This window comes from Protopterus annectens, chromosome 2.part2, assembly GCF_019279795.1.
Source record: "Protopterus annectens isolate FY-2018-M chromosome 2.part2, PAN1.0, whole genome shotgun sequence".
In the NCBI taxonomy this organism is placed as follows: Eukaryota; Metazoa; Chordata; order Ceratodontiformes; family Protopteridae; genus Protopterus; species Protopterus annectens.
In genome coordinates, this window is record NC_056730.1 from 1,112,994,479 (window position 1) to 1,113,008,617 (window position 14,139).

At 47.1% G+C, this 14,139-nt stretch overlaps 1 protein-coding gene across 1 annotated transcript in view; it reads right to left on the reverse strand.

Moving 5' to 3' along the window:
* PGM5 (phosphoglucomutase 5) overlaps positions 1 to 14,139 on the reverse strand; it is a 1,541,798-nt gene that overhangs the window by 1,487,278 nt on the left and 40,381 nt on the right. The gene's annotated exons all lie outside the window — the stretch shown is intronic.

Here is a 14,139-nt window from a genome sequence, read left to right on the forward strand (position 1 = left end):
ATATTTTGGTACTGATTTTATGGTTTTGGAAAGACAGTCAGTACTCATACTCAAGGTGATCAACCATCCTGTTTTTTCCAGGACAGTCCCAGTTTGGAAGTCTCTGTCCTGGAATCCTGAACATTGTCTTTGGGATACAGAAATATCCCGGTTTAGACTGCTTAGTCTGAATGGTGAACTGGCTTCCCGGGGTGGCCAGTTCCCCTTCTTTCCCATCCTGAGCAGCTCTTGGAACTTTGCAATTTTCTACGGATGCCATTGGTACGGGATGAGGGCAGATGCCTTCAGCCTGGCAGGAGCCTTTCAGTTCCTGCTGCTGTCTGCCAGTTACTCCCCTAAGGAATTCCATCATGGGGGGGGTCTGCCTGAACCCACTCACCCAGCCAGGAGCTCTCCAGGCCCTGCACTCATCCATCTGGTGGTCCCTCAAGGACTTATTTCGTGGAGGGGTCTGCCTGACTCCATTCACACAGGCAGGAGCTCTGCAGGTCCCACACCTGTCTGCCTGGCGTTCCCTCAAGGACTTCCTTCATGGGGTCTCTGCCTGACCCCACTCACCCAGGCAGGAGCTCTCCAGACCCTGCACTCATCTGTCCAGTGTTCCCTCAGAACCTCTATGGTGGGGGGCTCTGCCTGACCCTGTTCACCCAGCAGGAGCTCCAAAGGCCCCACACTCATCCAACCACCATTCCCTTAAGGACTTCTGTTGTGGGGGGACTCTGACTGACCACGCTCACCCCGGACGGAGCTCTCAAGTCCCTGCAGCCATCTGCCAGTCACTCCCTTCTGGACTTCTGTCGCAGAGGAGGGCATGATCCAGACCTTCTCACCCAGGTGGGAGCTCTCCCAGCCCAGCCACTATCCACCTCTCTCCCCCTTCCAGACTTTCATCCTGGAGGGGGCATGGTCTGGACTCCCTCACTCAGTCGGGAGCTCTCACAGCCCGGCCAGTATCCACCACTCTCCCCCTTACAGACTTCCATCCTGGAGGAGGTATGGTCTGGACGCCTTCACCCAGATGGGAGCTCTCCCAGCCCAGCCACTTTCCACCTCTGTCTCCCTTCCAGACTTCCATTGGGACAGACCCCCTCCAGACTTCCACTTCTACTCAGGATAGAGAGCTCTTTTTATGTGTTACATATCTCCTGAAGGCTGACAAATTGTGCAATATCACGCATAGTCTCAGAGCTTCCCAGGGGAACTTCTTTCCAATCCCAGCCGGCCCCATGGAACTCCCCCCCCCCCCTGCAGAGGGGCAGGTCAACTCTCATGAGGACTTCCAAGTCCCCCTCCTTTCTGATCCAGAGCACCAAGGTCCCAATCTCCTGCACATCTCCTGCAGGTTGCCAAATTGTGCTCGATAGCATGTGCCTTTGGAGACTCTCAGGAAAGCTTCACTCCAATTCTGGCTGACCCCATGGACCTCTCCTTGGCTTCCAAGGGGCAGCTCTGCTCTCATGACGTTTTCTGAGTCCCCCTGCTTTTCCCATCCAGAGCAGCTCTGGGGAATTTGTGATTTTTCAGGGATGCCATCGAGTAGAGGGTGAGGCTGGATGCCTTCTCCCTGGCAGGAGTCTTCCAAGCCCCACTGCCATCACCCTTGCACTCCCTTAAAGACTTCCATCATGGCAGGTGCTCTACCTGAGCCTGTTTACCCAAGCAAGAGCTCTCCAGGTCCTGCAGCCATCCTCTAGTCACTCTCTTATGGGCTTCCATCATGGGGTCTCTGCCTGACCCCACTCACCCAGGCAGGAGCTCTCCAGGCCCTGCACTCATCTGTCCAGTACTCCCTCAGAACTTCTATGGTGTGGGGGCTCTGCCTGACCCTGTTCACCAAGCAGGAGCTCCAAAGGCCCCGCACTCATCCAACCACCGCTCCCTTAAGGACTTCTGACCACGCTCACCCCAGATGGAGTTCTCAAGTCCCTGCAGCCATCTGCTAGTCACACCCTTCTGGACTTCTGTTGCAGAGGAGGGCATGATCCAGACCTTCTCACCTAGGTGGAAGCTCTCCCAGCCCAGCCACTATCCACCTCTCTCCCCTTCCAGACTTCCATCCTGTAGGGGGCATGGTCTGGACTCCCTCACTCAGACGGGAGCTCTCACAGCCCGGCCACTATCCACCACTCTCCCCCTTACAGACTTCCATCCTGGAGGGGGTATGGTCTGGACTCCCTCACCAAGATGGGAGCTCTCCCAGCCCAGCCACTTTCCACCTCTGTCTCCCTTCCAGACTTCCATCGGGACAGACCCCCTCCAGACTTCCACTTCTACTCAGGATAGAGAGCTCTTTTTCTGTGTTACATATCTCCTGAAGGCTGCCAAATTGTGCAGTATTGCGCATAGTCTCAGAGCCTCCCAGGGGAACTTCTTTCCAATCCCAGTCGGCCCCATGGAACCCCTCTCCCTGCTAAGGGGCAGGTCTACTCTCATGAGGACTTCCAAGTCCCCCTCCTTTCTGATCCAGAGCAACAAGGTCCCAATCTCCTGCACATCTCCTGCAGGTTGCCAAATTGTGCTGGATAGCACGTGCCTTTGGAGACTCTCAGGAAAGCTTCACTCCAATCCTGGCTGACCCCATGGGCCTCTCCTTGGCTTCCAAGGGGCAGCTCTGCTCTCATGAGGTCTTCTGAGTCCCCCTGCTTTCCCATCCAGAGCAGCTCTGTGGAATTTGTGATTTTTCATTGATGCCATCAGGTAGAGGGTGAGCTGGATGCCTTCTCTCTGGCAGGAGTCTTCCAGGCCCTACTGCCATCACTCTTACACTCCCTTAAGGACTTCCATCATGGCAGGGGCTCTACCTGAGCCTGTTCACCCAAGCAAGAGCTCTCCAGGTCCTGCAGCCATCCTCTAGTCACTCTCTTATGGGCTTCCATCATGGGGTCTCTGCCTGACCCCACTCACCCAGGCAGGAGCTCTCCAGGCCCTGCACTCATCTGTCCAGTGCTCCCTCAGAACTTCTATGGTGTGGGGGCTCTGCCTGACCCTGTTCACCAAGCAGGAGCTCCAAAGACCCCACACTCATCCAACCACTGCTCCCTTAAGGACTTCTGACCACGCTCACCCCAGATGGAGTTCTCAAGTCCCTGCAGCCATCTGCCAGTCACACCCTTCTGGACTTCTGTTGCAGAGGAGGGCATGATCCAGACCTTCTCACCCAGGTGGAAGTTCTCCCAGCCCAGCCACTATCCACCTCTCTCCCCTTCCAGACTTCCATCCTGTAGGGGGCATGGTCTGGACTCCCTCACTCAGACGGGAGCTCTCACAGCCCGGCCACTATCCACCACTCTCCCCCTTACAGACTTCCATCCTGGAGGGGGTATGGTCTGGACTCCCTCACCAAGATGGGAGCTCTCCCAGCCCAGCCACTTTCCACCTCTGTCTCCCTTCCAGACTTCCATCGGGACAGACCCCCTCCAGACTTCCACTTCTACTCAGGATAGAGAGCTCTTTTTCTGTGTTACATATCTCCTGAAGGCTGCCAAATTGTGCAGTATTGCGCATAGTCTCAGAGCCTCCTAGGGGAACTTATTTCCAATCCCAGTCGGCCCCATGGAACCCCTCTCCCTGCTAAGGGGCAGGTATACTCTCATGAGGACTTCCAAGTCCCCCTCCTTTCTGATCCAGAGCAACAAGGTCCCAATCTCCTGCACATCTCCTGCAGGTTGCCAAATTGTGCTGGATAGCACGTGCCTTTGGAGACTCTCAGGAAAGCTTCACTCCAATCCTGGCTGACCCCATGGGCCTCTCCTTGGCTTCCAAGGGGCAGCTCTGCTCTCATGAGGTCTTCTGAGTCCCCCTGCTTTCCCATCCAGAGCAGCTCTGTGGAATTTGTGATTTTTCAGGGATGCCATCAGGTAGACGGTGAGGCTGGATGCCTTCTCCCTGGCAGGAGTCTTCCAGGCCCTACTGCCATCACTCTTACACTCCCTTAAGGACTTCCATCATGGCAGGGGCTCTACCTGAGCCTGTTCACCCAAACAAGAGCTCTCCAGGTCCTGCAGCCATCCTCCAGTCACTCTCTTATGGGCTTCCATCATGGGGGCTCTGCCTGACCCTGCTCACCCATGCAGGAGCTCTCCAGGCCCCACAGCCATCTGCCCGGTGCTCCCTTACAGACTTCCATCAGGGCTGACCCCTTACTGGCCTCCCTATCAACCCAGCTGAGAGACCTCCTTCCCCATCTGCTGCCCCCTCCTTGCTTTGGGGGACTCCGCCACCTCCATGTCTCCTGCAAGCTGTCAAATCATGCTGGATTGGGAGTGTCCTTGCAGCCTCTCAGGGGAACTTCCCTCTGATCCTGGCTGGCCTCAGAGAACTCCCCTCGGCCACCGAGGGGAAATTCCACTCTCATGATGGCTTCCAAGTCTCCCTCCTTTCTGTTCCAGAGTACCATGGTGCCTGTCTCCTGTATATCTCCTGCAGGCTGCCAAATCATGCCTGATCATGCATTCCCTTGGCACCTCTCCTGCAGGCTGCCAAATCATGCCTGATCATGCATTCCCTTGGCACCTCTCAGAGGAGCTTCCCTCAGATCCTAACTAACCCTGCAGAACTCCCCTTGGCCACCAAGGGGCAGGCCCGCTCTCATGAGGTCTTCCGAGTCCCCCTGCTTTCCCATCCAGAGCAGCTCTGGTGACTTTGCAATTTTTCAAGGACGCCATCAGTTATGGGGTGAAGTCAGATGCCTTTGCCCTGGGAGGAGCCTCTCAGGCCCCACAGCACTCTGCTTGGCACTCCCATAAGGACTTCTGGCATGGAGGTCTCTGCCTGACCTACTCACACAGGAAGGAGCTCTCCAGGCCCAGCTGCCATCCACCCATAGCTCCCTTATGGGCTTTCATCATGGGGGGGTCTCTGCCTGACCCTGCTCACCCAGGCAGGAGCTCTCTAGGCCCTGCATCCATCCAATAGTCACTCCCTTAAGGACTTCCATCCGTGGGGGCATGATCCATACCATCTCACCCAGGCATCAGCTCTCTCAGCCCATCTACTTTCCTCCTCTCTCCCCCTTCCAGACTCCTGTCCCAGAGGGGGCTGTGGTCTGGACCCCCTCACCCAGGTGGGAGCTGTTCCGGGCTGGCCACATTTCACCTCTCTCTCTCCCTACAAGACTTCCAGCGGGATGGACCCCCTCCGGGCTTCCACTTTTACCAGGTGAGAGAGCTCTTTTCCAAGGTTGCATATCTCCTGAAGGCTGCCAAATCATGCTGGATCATGCATGCTCTTGGAGCCTCTCAGGGAAACTTCTCTCTGATCCTTCCCAACCATGTGGAACTCTGCCAGACTGTGAGGCCTCAGACAGTCCCTCTCTTCTGTGATGCCAGTTCTCCCCTTTGTCTTGCACTTACGGCTTTCAACCTTGCAGGGAAGATGGCCCTGGATCCCTGCATCTCCATGCTTTTTGCGGTGTGCCTCCATCTCTCCTCCCCATGGTGTCAGGTGCCGACAAACGCACATCTCTTTGAGAATCCTGGCATGTGACCCCTTGCCTCCTGGGTGGTGCCATATGCAGAGTGGCATCCCCACATGCTGGGTGTAGGACTGGAGGCCAAACTGATGCCCCCAGCCGGTTCTGGGTGCAAGATGCCATGGCAGCACTATCTACGCTCCACTGGGGGCCGGGAGGATGGGATCGCAGACCTGGCTTCCCACGGCAGCCCTCAAATGTCCTGTAATAAAATAGTCACCCTGCTCATACTTCTCAACCTCTCAAAAGAAAGAAATCTGGACAAAGCCTGAAATATTTGGGGGGCAGAGTTCCAAAAATAGGGACATATTTTAAATAGTGCTCCTATAAACTTATAAAGTTGCTAGAATGATGTAATTTGCATCATTATACAGTTTCTGTAATTATTTAGTAACTTCAGTCCTCAATGATTTGCCAGAAAACTGCAAAGTTTTTTGAGGAACAGACCAAAATACAAGAGGTAAAATCTGGACATTCTGTAAATCTCTGGACAGTTGAGAGGTATATCAGTGCTGTTGATTAGTTTAAACATTCACAAAAATACAGACTTACTGATTCTACATGACAGCACTGGGAAACACCTGTCAATAATCTTTATTTGTGCAAGTGGGGTGATAGTAGTGGAGGCAACAAATAAGGGAAAGTGACAGAGCAAGCTTTGAGGTAGTTGTTTGTGATTATTTAACATCACACAACTGAATCTAAGTTCAGAAATGACATGTCAGTGAACACATACTATTGAAATAGCACTTACAGCTAAAAGGAAAATATATTTTCTGCAGTGGAAAGGCTCAATGAACCTTGCATGTAGCAGAATACACTCTGCATCACACTTTACTAATATAACTAAATCTGACGTCGCTGCACTGTACAGACAAGAATATTCTGCTTCTCAAATGTTTTGATTGTTGAAGAGCTCTAATTTTATTTGTATTTCATATGATCATATGAGTTACAATGCAAATGTGCCTCAAGGCCATTTCTGTCTTGCCAGTAGCCACACTTAGGCCTTGCCTCTCATTTCAGAGATGACAAGGCTAGTCATACCAGGAGTAAATTTATGATTTACTTTCTGTAATGGTTAAGGTGTTTACCTCACTGACACAAAGTACAGGGTTTAATTCTCTCCTTGGGAAGCAGGGCTTGGCTTAAAAAGGTCCCCTAGGTTCATTAGCCTAATAATCATCTATGGACTGAATCTTCTTCTTCTTCTTCTTCTTTCAGCTGCTCTTGTTACGAGTCACCACAGTGGATCATCTGTTTCCATTTCTTCCTGTCCTCTGCATCTTGCTCTGTCACACCAACCTCCTATGTGTCCTCTCTCACCACATCCATAAACCTTATGTTAGGCCTTCCTCTTATCCTCTTACCTGGCAGTTGCATCCTTAGCATCCTTCTCCCAATATACCTCAGTACATGTACATACCAATGCAATCTGGCCTCTCTGGCTTTGTCTCCAAACCGTCCAACCTGAGCTGACCCTCTAATATACTGATTCTTAATCCTGTCCATCCTTGTCACACCCAGTGCAAATCTAAACATCTTTAACTCTGCCATCTCCAGCTCTGACGCCTGTCTTTTCATCAGTGCCAGCATCTCCAACACTTATAGCATAGCTGGTCTCACTACCATCTTGTAGACCTTCCTTTTCACTCTTACTGGAACTCATCTGTCATAAATAACTCCTGACACTCTCCTCCACCCCCTCAACCCTGCCTGCAATCTCTTCTTCACTTTTCTTCCACACTCACCATTAGTCTGAACTGTTGATCCCAGTTATTTAAACTCGTCCACCTTCGCCATCTCTAATCGCTGCATCCTCACCATTCCTCTGTCCTCCCTCTCATTCACATACATATATTCTGTTTTAGTCCTGCTGTTCTTCCTCTCCTCTCTAGAGCATATCTTCACTTCTCCAGGGTCTCCTCAGCCTGTACCCTATTCACACTACAAATCACAATGTCATCTGCAAACATCATAGTCCACGGGGACTCCTGTCTGATCTCATCGTGTCAACCTGTCCATCACCATTGCAAATAAGAAAGGGATCAGAGCTGATCCTTGATGTAATCCCACCTATACCTTGAATGAATCCATCACTCCTACCATAGACCTCACTACTGTCATGCTGCCCTTGTACATATCCTGTATCACTCTTACATACTTCTCTGCCACTCCCAACTTCTTCATACAGTACCATAACTCCTCTCTAGGCACTCTTTCATATGCTTTCTCTAAGTCCACAAAGACATAATGCAACTCCTTCTGAACTTCTCTATACATGTCCATCAACACCCTCAGAGCAAACATCGCATCTGCAGTGCTCTCACCTGGCATGAAACCGTACTTATGCTTACTAATCATCGCCTCCTTTCTTAACCTAGCTTCCACTACTCTTTCCCTTAACTTCATGCTGTGGCTGATCAATGTTATCCCTCTGTAGCTAGTATAGCTCTGCACATCACCCTTATTCTTAAAAATTGGTACCAATACACTTCTTCTACACTCCTCAGGCATCCTCTCATTTTCCAAGATTTCGTTAAACAATCTGGTTAAAAAACACACTGGAATCTATCTAAACACATTCATGCTTCCACAGGTATGTCATCTGAACCAGCAGCCTTTCCATTCTTCATCCTCTGTCCTTACTTTCTCCTTGCTAATCCATTGCACTTCCTGATTCACTATCCCCACATCATCCAACCTTTCTCTCCCTCTCATTCTCTTCATTCATCAGCCCCTCAAAATACTCTTTCCATCTGTTCAATACACTCTCCTCGCTTGTGAGTATGGTTCCCCCATTATCCTTTATCACCCTTACCTGCTGCACATCTTTCCTAGCTTGATCCCTGTGTCTAGCCAAACAGTACAGATCATTTTCTCCCTCCTTAGTGTCCAACCTTTCATACAACTCACCAAACACCTTATTCTTAGCCTTTGCCACCTCTCTTTTCACCATATGCCTCATCTCCTTGTACTCCTGTATACTTTTATCTCTCTGACAATCCCACTTTTTCTACGCCAGCCTCTTCATCGGTATACTCTCCTGTATTTCCTCATTCCCCCACCAGGTCTCCTTGTCCTCCATCCTCTGTCCCAGGAAAAAACAGATGTCACACCAAGCACTTTTCTAGATGCCTCCCATACCACTTCAGCTGTAGTTGCCCAGCTATCTGGTAACTCTTCACTACCACCCAGTGCCTGTCTTAACTTTTCCCTGAACTCCATCTTACAGATATCCTTTTTCAACTTGCACCACTTGATCCCTGGCACTGCCTTCACACTCCTCCTCTTCTTCTTGATTGCCAGGGTCATCCTACAGACCACCATCCTATGCTGCCAAGCTATGCTTTCCCTTGTCAACACTTTGCAGTCTCCAATCTCCTTTAGACTGGCCATCCTGCATAGGATATAATCCACCTGTGTGCATCTTCGGCCACTCTTGTACATCACCCTATGCTCCTCCCTCTTCTTAAAATATGTATTCACCACAGCCATGTCCATCATTTTTGCAAAATCTACTACCATCTGACCTTCTGCAGTCCTGTCCTTAACACCATTCCTACCCGTCACCTCCTCATCCATTCTGTTCTCTTCACCAACATGCCCATTGAAATCAGGTCTATATTATTAGCTTGAAAGCTAATTCTGTTGAATGCAAATCCATCGACACATATCCAACGAACGGTATCTTTAGCAAAACACTACTTCATCGAAAGTGACATCATCAAAATGTTATTGTTGGCCAACACCACGTCCCTGCTATGAAGTAACAACACTAACAACAGCTCATTACTAAACTTATGAAAACGTCCTCATCTGCTGGTCCACAATTATTGCACAAAACATACAACCCTAATAACAAAATTATTAAACAAAAAAAAACACTAAAGCATTTATGCAGGGGGGGCATGCATCGCTGCACCACCCACAACCCCCCCCCGCTACTTAAATATACCAACTCCAAGATCACACAGCATTGAAGTAAACAGAAATCTCCCCATATGGAGATTTCCGTTTAAACGTTCAATGTTGTGCGCTTTCAGCAATAGCTCAGGCCAACTAAAACTTTTCAATACACTGATTTTCGATGGAAGTCCTGCTCGACATTTCTGTCATTCGACATTTATGTGTCGATAGACTTGCATTCGACAGAATTAACTTTCAAGCTAATAATATAGTCCCTTGAAATCCACTCCAATCACCACTCTCTCACCCTTGGGTACACTTTCCACTACTTCATCCAACTAGCTCCAAAATTTTTCTTTCTCACCCATCACACACCCACCTTGTGAAGTATATGCACTAACAACATTCATCATCACATCATTGATTTCCAGCTTTATAAGAATCACTCTACCCAACACTCTTCACCTCCAAAAGACTCTTGACATACTGTTCCTTCAGAATAACCCCTACCTCATTTCTCCTCCCATCCACACCATGGTAGAACAATTTGTACCCACCTCTGATACACCTGACCTTATCCCCCTTCCATCTGGTCTCTTGCATGCACAATATGTCAACCTTCCTTCTCTCCATCATATCAGCTTGCTCTCTCCCTTTACCAATCACACTGCCAACATTCAAAGTTCCTACCCTCACTTCCACACTCCTAATCTTCCTCCTCTCCTTCTGCCTCTGGGCATGCCTTCTTCCACTTCTTCTCCTTCCTTCAGCCAACAGTAGCCCAATTTACACCAGCACCCTGTTGGCTAACAGTACTGAAGGCAGCCATTGTTAACCCGGGCCTTGAACAATCTGGCATGGAAATCTGTATTGTTCGCATATTTGATCTGGCAAAAATTTTACACCGGATGCCCTTCCTGATGTAACCCTCCCCATTTATCTGGGCTTGGGACCAGCACAAAGAAATACTCTGGCTTGTTCATCCCCCAGTGGCTGGGTCCATCTATGGACCTAATAACCATCAAAATGTCCAGCTTCTGTTTCAAGGCAGACAGTATGCCTCACTACTTAACTTGTTCATGAAATTTGTCCCAAAGAAGTGGTAGGCACTGTATGAAAATCTATCCCTCTTCCTTGTCTTATTTATTTGTTAGAGTAGATTTAGATTTCTGTCCCTAGTTTTAGCTGGCCTGTTTGACATATAGAGGTATAAGAGTTTTTGAACTAATGAATCCCTTATATCTTTATAAGCAAGACATATTTTATTTATTTATTTATTTTACATTTGTTAACCGGGCTAGTCTAGCTGGATATATTTCCATTTTCAGTAGAGGCCCGGGGAGAAAAGCTCCACATATAGAGATAAGAGATATATCATGAGCTCATTTAACAGATTACAGACTGGTAGGACTTAGACAATGAATATTGTTACCCAAACAAGAATAGGACTTAAAAATTTCTAGACAATCTAAATGACATCATAATGAATATTATTACATAGTTTAAAACAAGAAAAAAAATGTAAGACCAAGGAAAGAGAAATGTACATTGTTACTAAAAGGAAAGGAGTTTAACTTTCTGGATAATCTAAATAACATCATATTGAACATTATTGCTTATTTTAACAGCAAGTAGAGAAAGTGGAAGACCAAGGAGGAAAGAGAAACAACAATAGAGAGAGAGTAGAGTTATAAGAGATACAAGTTTACTGGAAAAGAGTCATAGCCAATAAGGAGGAGAGATATATGAGAGAAGTATGTAGGGTGGAAGGAAGCTTAGGGGAGAATGGAGGAGGCACAACAGAATAGGGCGAGAGAGAGGGTTAAGAAGGGAATCAACATTTAGTCAGGATTAGAGCAGGGACACATCCAGTGGGTCAGGATTAGAGCAGGGACACATCCAGTGGGTCAGGATTAGAGCAGGGACACATCCAGTGGGTCAGGATTAGAGCAGGGACACATCCAGTGGGTCAGGATTAGAGCAGGGACACATCCAGTGGGTCAGGATTAGAGCAGGGACACATCCAGTGGGTCAGGATTAGAGCAGGGACACATCCAGTGGGTCAGGATTAGAGCAGGGACACATCCAGTGGCTTCTGAGGTATGTTCTGAGTTTTGTTTAAACAGAATAGTAGATGGAATGGAAGTAAGTTCGGTAGGAAGTTGATTCCAGTGTTTACCTATGGAGTTTGAGAAGAGGGAGTCACCAGCTAGGTTATTAGATTTGGTTAGGGTAACTAGCAGTTTGCTAGATGAGCGGAGTGAGTTCAGATTAGCATATGGGGTTAAGAGGTTAGAAAGTACAGGTGTGTTAAGAGATTGGTAGAAAGCTCTTTGGACAAATGTAAGTTGGGAAAGAAGTAACATGTTTGTCAGTTCAAGCCAGTTCAGTTGCTGCAGATTCAGACAGTGGTGAGTTCTGAAAGGCTTCCCAGTAACAAATCTAGCTATGTTATTGTAGGTAGTAGACAGTTTGGAAAGATTGTTTTTCTTGAGGTTAGTGTAGATGGGAGAAGCATAGAGAAGAGTGGAAATGAGATGAGAGTGGGCAAGAGTAGCTTTGGCTGGGGAGGTTAAGAAAGTCTTAATTCTATAGAGAGCCAAGTTTCCTGTTTACACATTTAATGGTATTATTGATATGACAGTCAAAGGTAAGATTGTTGTCAATTGTGACACCTAGCAGTTTGGTAGTAGGGTCAGGTGATATAATGGTTCCATTGTTAGATAAGATAGTGAAATCTAAAGCTGGGGATCTGGTAGTAGGCTTAAAGAGTAAGAGTTTGGTGTTTTTGGCGTTTAGGAGTAGGCAACGATTTAAGAACCAAGTTTCTACTTTGGAAAATACAGCTTGAGTATTAGTTTGAAGTTCGGAAATGGATTTAGCAGAGCAAATTAGTGTGGAGTCATCAGCATATTGTATACAAGTAGCCTGGGGAATAGCTACTTGTAGGTCATTTATAAAGAGGGAGAAAAGAAGAGGTCCAAGAATAGAGCCTTGGGGACCCCAAGTGAGATTGGGAGAAGAGATGAGAGTTCCTTATTCCAGAGGACGGCCTGTTTCCTGTTAGTGAGATAGGAACTAAACCAGTTGATAGCCTTAGCTTCTAAGGAAAGAGATTCGAGAATTTTTAAGAGGAGAGAGTGGTTGACCATGTCAAAGGCTTTGGACAGGTCAATAAAGAGAGCTGAAGACAGGATGTTATTATTACGATTCTTGTTAATAAAGTCTGTGAAGGAGAGGAGAGCGGTGGTTGTGCTATGAAAAGGCCTAAAGCCATGTTGACAGTTAGTAAGAATGTTGTTTTTTATTAAGTGGTTCATTAACTGATGGTGAACACATTTTCCATGATCTTTGCAAGTGGGGATAAGAGAGCTATGGGTCTATAATTAGAATAATCATAGGAGTTCCCTCCTTTATGTAAGGGTATGATGTGAGTGATTTTCCAGATATCAGGTATGGTTTCTTCATTTACAGTTCTATTAATGAGAATGGATATAGGATAGGCTATTTCAGAGGCTGCTTTTTGAAGGAATTCAGATGGCAGTTGGTCAGCTGAGGGGGAGCATGGTTTGAGTTTGTGGATACATTTTAGAATAAAGGAAATAGAGATGGGTTGTAGCCTAAAGGTTGGTAGCTTGAAGGATGCAAGGTCAGGGATATTAGTGTTGTCACTAGAGAGATGAGAGGCCAAGGAATTAATAGTATCAATAAAGAATGAGTTGAAAGTATTGGCCGTATCAAGGGCGGAATTCTTTTCAGACCCGGAAGGGGATGGAGTGGTAGTGTGTCCTGGGTGAAGAAGTTTATTTAGGGTTGTCCAGAATTTTTGAGGGTTATTATGATTTGCTTGCTGGAGATTACTATAATAACTCCTTTTATCAGAGAAGATAGCTTTTGGTAATGTTTCTTAGGTGCCTAAAAGTCTGATGGTCTATTGGAGATTTGCTAGTTCGCCATTTTGTCCAAGATTTGTTTCTAAGTAACATTTTTTGTCTTGTATCTTTAGATAGCCAAGGGGCAGGTTTAGATTTAATTCGGATGGAGCGTTTTGGAGCATGATTATCTAGAATTGTTAGGAATGTGGTATTGAAGTATAGGACAGCTTCTTCAAGAGGAAGTGTCTTTAGTGGGTTCCAGTTACAGGCATTTAGTTCACTTTTAAATTGAATAGGGTTGAATCGTTTAAGATCGCGTAGGGTCCTATAGATGGGAGTATTGTTAGAGGCGTTTTTTTGTCTTATAATATAGGTTAGTTTGTGATCACTAAAGTCATCGGGTAAAGTTCCAGATTGATATTTTAGTAGAGGTTTGTTAACGAGAATCCAATCAAGAATACTTTCTTTGTTGTTAGGTTTGTTTGTCCTAGTAGAGGTGTCTATTGTCTGTGTAAAGCCATGGAGGTTAATATGAGAGGCTGGGTTGTTAGTGTTTAATGAGGACCAGTCAAGGTTAAGGTCTCCAAGTATTATGGTTTCTTGTGGGTAGGTGGAGGTGGCCCAACTGAGGATATTTTCTATGGTAGTAGAGTTATTTCCAGGAGGTAGATAAATACAGATAATATAGATAGATTTTTCGGGTTTAGTTGAAGCTTTGAGATAAGAAGTTCAGTCTTGGTAATGTCCAGGTTCTCATTGGGTACTAATGTTACATTTAGTTCAGTTTTGAATAATATTGCCACTCCTCCTCCTTTTTTAGTTTTGGTCGAGTCTTAAGATGTTGTAACCTGGAGGAATAATTTCATTATCTGTAGTAAAGGGTTT